The 13,119-nt window shown below is 44.8% G+C and overlaps 1 protein-coding gene across 40 annotated transcripts in view; it reads left to right on the top strand.

Annotated features, from left to right (window-relative positions):
* The window catches only part of DOCK9 (dedicator of cytokinesis 9), a 299,896-nt gene that overhangs the window by 117,040 nt on the left and 169,737 nt on the right, over positions 1-13,119 (top strand). The window lies entirely within an intron of this gene.

Here is a 13,119-nt window from a genome sequence, read left to right as displayed (position 1 = left end):
GAGACGAGAAAATCTTTCCTATCCCTGAAGTTCTGTTTGCTCTAGAAATAGCACACTAAGTGAAGTATAAGCTTATGGGCAATGATCAGGTTGTTAATTTTCAATTAGACTTTAGGTGACTGTGATTGAATTAATTAAATTGTACTTAGACAATAAGCCTTTCTGCCCTATAGGTTTTCCTGCATCTTTAGAGACAACTTTAGAAAAAAATAATTAATGGTATTACATCAATAATATTTAATAAGTAGTTTCCTTGTTTTTAAAATATTGGATGGTGAAAGAAAGATGTTCCCAAAAGATTTATATAGTGACCTATTCCTAGTGACAAGAACAGGAAATTTTACTTATTCAAAGCCATACACGTTCACTACAATGCTCTTTGTGTTTCATTTGTTTATTCATTAATTCATTCAACCCACATTTACAAGAATGGAGACTTGCCAGTCTTATTGGACAGTGCATGGAGATGAATGAGATCAAAACCCTTCCTCTCCCCAGGCAGCAAGGCATGAGGAAGGAAGGGGTTCATTCCTCTGGAATGCTTTCATGTGATCTTTATCAGGCACAGTGAGTGTTAACGCCACCCTGTCCTTTCCAGACACTTAAGCAGACAACACTTAAACCATCAGCAGCTCCAGGAAGGACGTGCTTCAGATTTTTTAGCAGCTAACATAGGCAAAGCCCGGCTTTGCAGAAGGCGCAGGCCGAACCCCTGTCTGTTCACGTAAACAGTGTTACATGAGGGTCCTGCTGCTGCACACCTATTTTGTGGAGCGGTCGGTGGAAGGAATCTTTGGGGAGTGCATGCTTAGAAAGGGTCCGAGTGAATCTAATTCACATGCCAGGCCTGGGAAATGATCTCAGACGTGGGGCTTCCAAAGCTTGTTCCCTACCTCATTGCCATGCCAAGTCACAGCTACCTGCTGGGTAGCAGTGTATAGAAAACTAAAATCACTTGTATAGAAAACTAAAAACTAAAATCCACCCAGCTCCGGCGTTTCTTTTCTCATGACCTGTCATCAGCATGGAGGGAGAATGGCTGGTGACTGTTTTTTTATAGCAAGGTAATGCCAATAGTCATGTAATAATAAAAATAGCCACTACTTATATGGTGCCCTGCTCTGTGCCAGGAACTGTTTTACGCCTGCGAAATGTTATTCAATTAATCCTCACAACTCTAGAATGCAGGCTCTATTCTTTTTCAGAAGAGGAAACTGAGCACAGAGAAGTTAGGCAACTTGCTCAAAGTTACACATTCAATAAATGGCGGAGCCAAGATTGTAGACTTTGGGTCAGGTTTTCTAAAATCCATACCTGGACACATATGCATGATTCATGAACAAAAAAGAACATATTCACTTGAGCTTAGCATTGAGACTGTAACGATGAACAAGAAAGGAAAAACACACTGCCCTTAAAAACTTAACAATTGTTAGAGAAAGGCCAGTTTGTAAGTGACAACCAACAGTGGTTGGTTGAATAGCATGAAGACAATGGTGGTCATGTGAAGAACTCAGAAATATGAATGAAGTAGAGCTGCCCTCAGGAGTCCCTCTTATCTTGGGTGTTGCATTTTATTATCTTCCCAGAAAGTTACATAGGAGCATAGACTGGTGAGGGTCTAAGAGTCTGGAGGCATCCTGTTTTCCTCCCTATTTTCCTTTTTAAAAAATGTATAGCATGACCCAGGTTAATCCTGAAATGTTTACTCCCTAATTAGTAAAATGGGCACTGTGGTCCCCATAGTGTTTGCAGAGGCTGCCATTTGTGCAGGTGTGCTCTACTCTTGGAAAGGTAGTGGCTAAACACGAGGCTGCGGAACAATGTCCATCTGGCTGGTGGCACGGGTGGGCCAAGAGACCAGAGACCTAATTTTGATCCTGCATCTGCCTCTCAATCTCTGCAGATCGCCACCCTCCTGGGCTTCAGTTTTCTTGTCTGTAAAATGAGGAGCCTGTCATACATAATCTCTAAGGTCTGGGACTCAGGTTCCAGTGTTAGCATCTTTGATCTCACAATAACCTGGGAGGGAGTCAGGTTTAGGACTGTGGAGTTTTAGTTTCAGGTTTTAAGCTTTGTTTATTCAAAATTGTTTGGCTTTTGAGTTGTTGGAGCTACAAAATGGGATCTTGGAATTCCACCTAGTGTAAGAAGTAAGACCAAAGGAATGGGTTGGCCACCTGGAAATGAATCAAAAATTTGGAGTTAGCAGGGCACTCTAGGCAGGAGATAACAAGACAACCCGGCTCCAGCCTACAGATAGCATATGACTGTGAGGATACTTTTAGAACCAAGAAGGATTGGAAATTATAGTTTTCCCCCAACTTTCCAGAAGTTTGAAATACCCTGTAATGTGATATACTAGTGCTAAGTCTCTTTTAGAATGACATTTTGAGGCTTTGGAAATTTTCAGCGCTCCCTTTCCTGACAAGTGTAAGTGCCACTTACCAGTGGGTCTCAAGGGCTCTGCCAGGTTCCTGGGGAGGAGCCAGTCTCGTATTCTGCTTTGGGATCTCCTTAATATGGAGAGTTGTCACTGCCAAGGGAAAGGCAGCAGCAAGTGGTGCAGAGAACCAGCACTCACTCACAGGAGGCTCACTTGGCATTTCTAAGCCAGGACTGCATTGCATATCAGACAGAGGTTGTAGCAGCGGCTGCCCTCCAGATCCCCCATCTCTGAAGGTTCTCTGGACTGCCTGTTCCACTACCACGTTCTGTCTTTTCTTACACTGAGCCATGCTGCATCGTGCTATCAGACCACTCTTTCTAAAACGCAGAGACAGGTGGGGCGTGGTAGCTCACACCTGTCATCCCAGTACTTTGCGAGGCTGAGGTGAGAGAATTGCTCGAGGCATGGAGTTTGAGACCAGCCTGGGCAACATAGCAAGACACTGTCTTTACACAAATAAAAAATAAAAAAAAATTAACCCGGCTTAGTGGGGCAGACCTGTAGGCCTAGCTATTTGGGAAGATGAGGTGGGAAGATTGCTTGAACCTAGGAGTTCAAGGTTACAGTGAGCTATGGTGGAGCTACTGCACTCCAGCCTGGGCATCAGAGCGAAACTGTCTCAAAAACAAAATACAAAACAACACAGCCCACAGAGATAGTTGTTAATTATCTGCTTAAAAGCCTTCTCTGACTCTTCCTTTACAGAGAAAGCAAAGCATGGCTTCCTTGATTCACAGAGGCTGACCCTGAATTTGCCTGCTAACCTTATCTCCTGCAGCCTCCGAAATGTGCCCTCACCCCGGCTTTCCAGCCTTCCTTCCACCTGGGGTGCTTTCACACCTGGGCACAGCTCTGCCTTTGCCTGGCATGCACTGCACTGGATAAAAGGATAAAAATCCTCATTTATGCTTCAAGCCCCAGCTCACATGCCAGCTTCTTTGGGAAATCTTTACAAACCCTCTCCACACATTTCCCAGAAGAGTGTGTGCTCCTGTAGCCCATCGTGGCATCGTCGTTCCAGCCTGCTGTCAGGCATCTCTGCTTTGTTATGGTGAAGGTTTGTACTCCACTCTCCCTCACTAACAAGGCTTCTGCCTAACAGGAACCACCCGAGTGGTTTTGTTTTCTTTGTATTCGATCTCTGATATAATGTGAAAGGTTTTGTTGTCGTTGTTGTTTTTTCCTCCTGCTTCTCAGCATGGTCCTGGTGACTCTTTGGGGAATGTGTAGGCAAAAAAAGGTTGCAGAAAGGGCCTACAGGAAAGACTAGATCTGAAAATCATTCACATTTTCATTCGCTTCTCTCCCACCTGCAAAGGTTTAGCCACCAATAACCAAATGTCTTGAATTGCCAAAAACTAGAAAGGGATGCAAGTAGAGGAACTTGCTTGACTTACATGTGATGTGGGTATCGTGCCCCTTTACTCTCCTGTGCATCTGTGATTTTGATCTCTATTAAAAAGTTGGTGAACATTTTATCAGAGTACTTTTGTGTACAGAAGTGCAAACATAGGTTCCCAGAGTCAAACTCCTTCTTGTTCCTCTCTTAGCCAGCACCCCTTTCTGTTATCAGTACCTCTTCTTCCTGGCAGCCATACCTGAAACCCTAACATCATCTTTGATGGTCATAGTACACTTGGAAAAATCACCGTGTGACATTATCACAACAGCTTCTCAGTAAATTGATTATATCTGGAAAAGGTGGAGATCCACAAGATACAGGCAAAGAAGATGGCTCTTCCAGAGAGAAAGAGTTCAGAAAGGTGGGGCCTATTGAAGTCACAGGAGAATGTGGTCCACTGCTTTATAGAACCAAGACTAGACCTAACTTTTATCTCTCATGTGGTATTTTTTCCTAACTCTTGTCTGCCCAAGTGAAAATTTCAGGAAGCGGACTGTCCTTTGTTTTGCCATGAAGTTTAAAAAATTACCTGTATATTAAAATTTCTTACAGTCTATAGTAGTGCTGTCTAGTAGAAATATAACATGAACAATATCTATAAGTTCTTCTCTGTTAGTTTTTGAGACAGAGTCTCGCTCTGTCACCCAGGCTGCAGTGCAGTGGAGTGATCTCAGCTCACTGCAACCCAGGCCTCCCGGGTTCAAGCAATTCTCATGCCTCAGCCTCCTGAGTAGCTGAGATTACAGGTGTGTGCCACCACACCTGGCTGGTTTTTGTATTTTTGGTAGAGACGGGGTGAACCATGTTGGCCAGGCTGGTCTTGAACTCCTGGCCTCAAGTGATCCCCCCCACCCCGCCTCAACCTCCCAAAGTGCTGGGATTATATGCAGCCACCACACCCGACCAAATTTAAAAGTTTCTAGTAGCCAAGTTAAAGTGAAAAGAAACAGGTGTAACTAATTTTAGTAATATAATTTTAACCCAATATTTCCAAAATATTACTATTTCAGTTTTGAATTTTTATGAAAAAAATCAAAGTATTTTATATTTCATTTATCGGATGTCATTGACATTTGGTGTCTGTTTTATGCCTGTAGCACATCTGAATTTGCAATCGTCACTTTTTTTTTTTTTTTTTTTGAGACGGAGTCTCGCTGTGTCCCCCAGGCTGGAGTGCAGTGGCACGATCTCGGCTCACTGCAAGCTTCGCTTCCTGGGTTCACACCATTCTCCTGCCTCAGCCTCCTGAGTAGCTGGGACTACAGGCGCCCACTACCGCGCCCGGCTAATTTTTTGTATTTTTAGTAGAGACAGGGTTTCACCGTGGTCTCGATCTCCTGACCTTGTGATCCGCCTGCCTCGGCCTCCCAAAGTGCTGGGATTACAGGCGTGAGCCACTGCGCCCAGCCAGAATCGTCACATTTTAAGTGCTTAGTAGTCACCTGTGGCTAGTAGCTACCACATTGATCAGTGCAGGTTTATACTTACACATTCTTTAGCTTAAAAACCTCAAACCAAAAAGCTGTCATTTTGTGGGGGAGTCACTGGATAAGGAAAAATATTTGTGATTTTTTTTTTCTGTAGGAAAAAAATTACATGATTTAAATGTGAGTTTTCCTTACAAAGGTCATGCCTTGAAATATTTGATGGTAATATATATTACATACTACTTAATGGCATTAATATATGTCAAGGCATTTAAACCCGGTTCTTTGGAAAGATTTAGTATTTTAGAGTATGATTTTTTATATTTTTGAAGTGGAAAATGACTTTTTCCTGGAAGGGACTCTGCGTTTTATCTCTGCTGTAGTGAGATTGTAAAGCCTGGGTAGTTCAGTGCCTGGCAGATCTCAGAGTAGGGAGAATTTCCCTCCTCCCTGGTGACGTGGCGCCTGAAGCAGCCCCGTGTGGAACCATGTTCAGCATTTCTCATATAAAGAGGAACAGAAGCACTGGAGAGGCACTTCTGGTTCTAGAAATCTGAAATTCCATCATGCTTACTGTTCATGTGTGATGGGGAAGGTCCTGGTCTTGGGGCCAGGAGACCCAAGGATCACCATCTGTGTGACCTTCAGTAAACCATCTAATTCCTCTAAGCGTCAGTTTCCTCATCAGTGAAATGGCGTTGATGCAACCATACAGTGGTGGGAAGGTTTAATGAGACAGTATGCGAGTAATTCAGCAAAAGTATGTATATTATAGGGGCTAAAATTCTATTGAATGTGAACTACACATAACTGTGTATGGTCCTCACCACCACCATTTGGTGAGTTCGTGCTCTGTCCAGACACTACATATTGAACCCTGTCAATAACCTGGTGATAATGATAACAGAAATGATTACTTTTCCCATCTTTAGATGCCAGTATGGAGATTAAAAGGTTAAATAAGCAAGTTGTCCAAAGGCCACATAGCCAATAGGCAGTGAAGCCAGGATTTTTTTGAGAATACGTTTTAATATGAAATTCTCAAACATACACAAAAGTAGATGGACTAGTGGTGGTTCTCAAACATGAATGGGCACCAGAATCATCTGAAGGGCTGGTTAACACAGACTGAGGCCCCAACCCCAGAGCTTCTGACTCCTTGGGCCTGGGGTGAATGTGTGTTTCTCTTTTTTTTTTTTTTTTTTTTTTTGAGACAGAGTCTCTCTCTGTCGCCCAGGCTGGAGTGCAGTGGCCGGATCTCAGCTCACTGCAAGCTCCGCCTCCCGGGTTTACGCCGTTCTCCTGCCTCAGCCTCCGGAGTAGCTGGGACCACAGGCGCCCACCACCTCGCCCGGCTAGTTTTTTGTATTTTTTAGTAGAGACGGGGTTTCACCGTGTTAGCCAGGATGGTCTCGATCTCCTGACCTTGTGATCCGCCCGTCTCAGCCTCCCAAAGTGCTGGGATTACAGGCTTGAGCCACCGCGCCCGGCTCAGAATGTGTGTTTCTAACATGTTCCAGGTGATGCTGATGCTGGCCCAGGACCAAACTTAGAGAACCATTGTACTGATGTAATGAACCCCTGTATACCTGTCACCACCTCTGGCGGTAATTCACATTTTTGGGACTAGGATTGAAACTCTAACTCCCAACACCTGCCCTTTACTGGTGTCTGTACTGCCTGCCTGGCAGTGGAGTTTGCAGAAACTGTTTTGTGAACTATTTGTTATGAATATTCCGTTCCCTATCCCCAATATCATAAAATAAGTAGCTTAAAGTAAGTTGTTTTAAAATCTGACTAAATCTGGCTTTTAGAGCCTTTTAGCTTAATTACTGGCCCTCTTCATTTCAGAATTCCAAAAATAGTTTTTATTGATCTAGGAAGAATTAACAATTTTAGGTCATAATGCTAAAAAAGGAAGAAAAATGCCTGGAAGAGTCTACAGTCTAGATTTGAGATAGAATTATTTATACAACTATGATAGCACATCTTTTTCTTTTTTGATTTTATTTCTTTTCACATGTGAAAAAAATAGGCAGAATTAGAAGCCAAGACTACTATATGTGTGTGAGAGACACATGCTGGACCCACCGCAGGCGCTCTACCTGTTCCCTTTTCACCCTTCCAGGCCTGGAGTTGGCCCATGCCGGTATCAGGGTAGGGAGAAGACATGTGAAACACTGCACTTGCAAGGGAGCTGCTCCCGTCCCACCTAGCTCTCTCCTCATGTGACTCCCTGGGCACAGGACATGGAGAAGTCTCCTAAATTCCTGTCTTGTCTTCCTCTCCTCATTGACATTCTCGGCAGCATCCCCAGCGAGCACAGCTGATGGCAGGCTGTTGAGGAGTTGTGTAGGTTTTCCTTAATTGGTATTATTATTCCTGTCTTTCTTATTATTTCCTTTTCTATTATCATGTGTCTCTTACCCATTTCAGGTGCTATTGATTTGACAAAATCAGATTTTGTCAGATTTGTCAAATCTGTATAACTGCTGTTTAACAACATTGTGTTAGTGTTTATAATATAAAAAACTGAATTCACAAATGTCTAATTGTTGGTATTAGTCTGTTCTTAGGATAACACCACATTGGAGCATGAAAAATATATTTAGATGTCTGGGAGTTTGGTGTTTCTTATGCATTCTTCCAAATATTCTCCAAAGCATTAACTGCTTTTGAGCTTATTTATAAATCTAAGTTTAGATAAGGTTTCCTTTTTCCTCCAGTATTTAGATTACATGTGTATGCACATTGTTAATGAAAGTGCAAAATTAAAATGTAGGCATTGTTTTAGTAGGAGCTGAGACAAGATCCTGGGCCAGGGCTCAGGAGGTTCCTCCTGGGACGCCAGGACAGTCCCTAAACTCCCAGGCTCTTGGGTTTCCCAATGTGTAAAATGAGAAGACTGGACTGGATAATCTCAAGTTCTGATGTTTGCGCAAGCTTGTAGTGCTAGATAAAAGCTTTTAAGCTGTATCACTGAACCTGTAGTACCTTTTAAAAAGCATGCTTTCAAACAGCTTCTAGATCATTGTTCCTACAGACACTCCTGAGCGTCTGGAGAAGAACATATACTACTGAATGAGAGTGGGATTCTATCTTGATTATCACCATCTCCTAGTTGTAATATCCTGAGTCAGGGACAGAAGAGCATGTCTGTGACAAGCTAATGGAGGGCATCTTCCTTCCACTGCAGGAGGACATGGGACCTACCTCTGTGTCTCTCAGCTCCTCCTCCTGTTTGCTGGCTTCCTGAGGGCCCTTCCTACTGTGGCTCTACCTGCCACTCTGGCCTCGTCTCTCCCTGCAGGCTTTCGCACATGTAGGTGCCCCACGTGAGCTAATCATTGATTAGCTCAAATGAACACTATTCCAATATTTGCTTACTTTAGAGGAGAGACTGAGGGCTGTATGGGCGAAGGTGGAGCAGGGGTCCTTGTGAGGAGTGTTGCTCCAGTGTTATCCACCCTTGCAGAGGAAGCAGAGTGGAAGGGCGCTGGCCCATCCGGTGCTCCTTGAGCACGTCCATCTGGGAGGCCCGCTGCTCACCTCAGGTAGCGGCTGTGTGGAGTCTCTTTTCAGAAGGGCTTTCTTGTAAGTATATTTCCAGTGGTGCTAGAGCACCTGTGGAACTGGGACCCCAAGCCCCCTTTATGCACCCTTATCCAGCTATTCCAAACTCCTCGCTACTTCCAGAGCTCACCATGCTCAGGGAGAATTTAGCATGAAGTGCATGAAGCTTAAGTTTCAGGATCCCTTTCAAGGCACTGGAAGAGATTCCAGCAATTTTATATCTATTAGTTTGTATTTTTTTTTTTTTAACCTCACTGTAATTGTATATGTTTCAGGCCCTACAGAGTCTACTTCCATCCAGACACATGCTCCCTGGTGTCTCAATTTTCTCTGCAGGGAATCCTCAATCTGCCCTGAATCCTGGCTGGCTTGTTAATCTCATTGATCAGCTCCAGGAACCTCCTTTAAGAAGCACACCACATCATTGGGGTCATCCAACACACAGTTATTGAATGCTTCTGCTATGCTGGGTGCTGTTCTAGGTGCTGGAGACAGCAGTGAATACATAGGGCTGTCTTGCCCTCATGGAGCTTATAATCTAGCTGAGCAGAGGTTGGGTTCCTTCTAGTGGGCCAGATGCCAGTCCTGGTCCCTGCTGCTGTCATTCATTTTGCTGATTGTTCACACATGTGCCTTCCCTCTGACTGTCAGCTCCCTGGGGTGGGGCTGTGTTCTTTTTATCTGGATGTCTCTGGCACAGTGCATGTGAACCAGCTCAGTGAATACCTGTGGAGAGAGGGAACTCATACTGCTCATCCCATGTGTACACAAGGAAGGGAGGCGGCTGTTATTTTCCTGTGCCCACTCTACTTATAGGAAAATGAGGATCCTTCCTGCAAATTTGACAACTTCAAGAAGTTCCTGGTGGGGTTAAGTAGTGAGAGTCGTGTGCATGATGGGAGTGCAGGAAAGCTTGTATGGCCCACACCTGTGAGCATGTGGCTTCAGAATCCCCTTTCTGTTGCAAGCTGCCATCTCCCCATTCCCATCCCCAGCAACAGTACTGGTGTCCTGGTAGCAACGTTGAGAAGCGCTTTGAAAATGGACCAACTTTATCTCAGCCTATCAAGTAGCTTTTATAGCCATGCAGATAAATCAAGGAAGTCCTAAATTCTTTATAAGCAGAAATGACAAATTTCTCATTTCTTAAAATAGCTCCAAGAGTTGCCATTTAGTTTGCTATTTCAAGAAGTGGCATTTGGGATTTCAGCTCTTGTTAACATTTAATCACCAGAGACTCAAGGACAAGAAATGACTGGAAAGTTCATTTGAAGCTATCACGTCTGAGGCAAGAGCAGTGAAATTGCTTTGCTCTTTGGAGCTTAGCTCTTCCCATGGTTTTTGAGGTTTTGTACATGTTTGGCCAGAACTGAACTCAGTTTGTGGGCTCACATTGTGCAGGTCTGCTGGATCCAGAGGAATCTCATTTTCCTGGCGCTGAGAACATTTCCTGCTTCTGATTGCCTTTTGATCTGGAATTTCAATTTGCATGATGTTGGGCTGCCAGACCCTAAGCAGCAAATGCTGTGGGAGGGAGGGAGTTCCGAGAGATTGAAGGGTGGGGGGGTCATGGTGGGGCCTTGTGGAGTCCTGCTTTCTGGCCCCCATGGGTGGTGTAGGGAAGTGTGATTGCTAGAGGTGCGCCATGCTGCCCGCTGCCATGGGGACTGGCAGGGCCTTGGTATCAGTGGCTCACCTGTGTCCATGTTGTCCCTTGAGATGAGGAGCTCTTTCTCCCCAACCACTCTGATGATGCCACATAACTCTCTGTGAGCAGTGTCCCATGGGGTGTCCTGCCTGCCTGCTCTCTTCCTCACAATCCAATATCCTGCTGCTGTCATGGAGCTGTGCTAATGGGAGGGGGTCAGGAGTGCTTTCCTCTGTCGCCCACCCGCAGCTGTGGTTCTTCTCCGCTGGCACACACCGCAGCAATACTCAGTCCCGTCTACAGTATAAGCAGCTGTCTGTTTCCTTTGGGCTCAGCCCCTGAATTTCAGTGTCTGCGATGCAGTTTTCTCTATGTTGGGTCATTATTTGTCTTCCTTTGTGCATGTCCCTACCATTATTGCCTATTTTATTTTGTATGTTTCTGGAGGTCGAGGAAAGTTTTTTTTTTTTTCTTTAAAAAACCTGTCATGCGCTGGGCGTGGTAGCTCACGCCTGTAATCCCAGCACTTTGGGAGGCCGAGGTGGGCAGATCACGAGGTCAGGAGATCGAGACCATCCTGGCTAACACTGTGAAACCCCATCTCTACTAAAATAAAAAAAAAATTAGCCGGGCGAGGTGGCAGGCCCCTGTAGTCCCGCTACTTGGGAGGCTGAGGCAGGAGAATGGCGTGAACCCAGGAGGCGGAGCTTGCAGTGAGCCGAGATTGTGCCACTGCACCCCAGCTTGGGCAACAGAGCGAGACTCCGTCTGAAAAAAATAAAAAATAAAAAAAAATTAAACAAAAAACAACCTGTCATGCAGCAACATATTTAATAATATGAATAACTCAATTTATTATAATACGTGTTTACAGTTTGCAAGGTTCTGCCTTTTCCATGCATTGACCTAGTTGAGTCCAGCCACAGCCCCAGGTGACTGCACAGCTCGGCTTTCCTTACCATGCTACCATCCTCTTCAGCATTCATGTGGACACATGACCCTATCAGGGCAGAGTAAGGTTTTGTGAGGGACCTTTCAACATTTGAGGGACCAAATGTTGAAAAGTAATTCAACATTTGAAAACAAAATAAGGCATGGAGGTGAACATTTATTTAGAATTTAAAAAGAAATAAATTTTAAAAAGCTAACCCAAGCCATAAACACCAGAAATCCAGGGAAACAACACATTTTTATCAATGAACCTCTTAATACACCTCCATACTTCTTCCCTACAGTTTTGGGGCTTCATATTCTTTTATTGCCTCTTCAAATGATCATGATTTTGTATCATCATTCTTCATCGCAAGAACAGATCAGTGTCTCCCTTGGCGTGATTAGTCCAAATTTATATTTTATTATTGAGAGTTTAGAAAAGTTTCTTCTAGTTCCACAACATCTGGGAATGTCACAGGAATTTTTAGGATTGGAAAAGCTTCTGTTAGGTTTCTTTTGTATGTAAGCAATGCAGTTTGGGGGCATTCTTAGTTTGTGCAATGGCTAATCTTACATACCGCCAAGTAGTCCTGGGGCCACATACCTTAGAACAAGGTGACATGGCCTCCCATTCTCTCTGTCATGACATTGGGTGGACACAGCAGGCACGTTCCTGGAAATCTTCTAAGCCAAGGTGCCCAGCAACAATGGAACTGTACAAGAACCACTGGCAAGCTCTGTTAGCCCCACAGGACGTGTCCCTGGGGCCTGAGTGGGATGCTGAGGGTGGCAAAGATAACAAGACTCAGCCCTGCCCCAAGGCACTGATAGTGGAGCTGAGTGTTCGCAGATCACAGCAAGCCAAGGACTGTCATGAGAGGCATCCCAGGACTGATGCTAAGTAAGGATGTGGCAGCAAGGCGCCAAAGGCCACCTTTGTGGGGAGGAGGGAGGTAGTGCCCCAGTTCTGTGTGAAGTGCTATATGCCTGCCTGGGGCTAGAGCAGCTCTGCTTTAACTTTTTTGCCAGGTTGCCACATTTGCTTTCTTCGTAGACCGTCGGCCAAGGGGCTGTAGGACTGCGACAGGTGTAGAGGTGGGAGGGGCACATTATGCCTGTAGAGGGAGTGACTGGAGCTGGCTCATGGCAGAAACAGTGGATGCAGCATTGCCTCTTTGCTGGGCCCCCAGCTTACCATGAGACCGGAAACCTTGCATCTGCCTAGCTAAGGCGGGGCTCTGTTCTCAGGGTAGGCTTTTGTCCACCTGAAGAATTCTCATTCTTCTTCGCTCTCTCCAAGCATTCCTTCCTTAGTAAAGCGAAGAAACTTCACAGTCCATGGAGGGCAGTGGGCTTGGCCTTAGCTCTGCATTTAACTTCTCCCAGTACCTCTCTTTACGTTGAGCTAAATATTTACAGGCCTGGCTCTTCCACTAGCCCAGGGCTTCTTCGATTCAGTTCCACATGACCACTTTCCAGGGAATTACAGCCCTCCCCTCAAAGCTGTGTATACAATCATAGAAAGCAAAGAATGTATACAGTTTTCATGGGGAGAGGATCCAGGCTCTCAAAGGGGTCTGTAACCTTGAGGAGGCTCGGGACCGGCCTTGTTTCTTCTTCCTCCCTGAAACTGAAAATTCTAATGTAGTTCCTGGGGCATCATGATTGATCAGGGATTTTCCAGAAT

This window comes from Papio anubis, chromosome 15, assembly GCF_008728515.1.
Source record: "Papio anubis isolate 15944 chromosome 15, Panubis1.0, whole genome shotgun sequence".
NCBI lineage: Eukaryota > Metazoa > Chordata > Mammalia > Primates > Cercopithecidae > Papio > Papio anubis.
The sequence above is the reverse complement of the archived record's forward strand: the minus strand, read 5'-3'. Positions and strand labels throughout refer to the sequence as shown.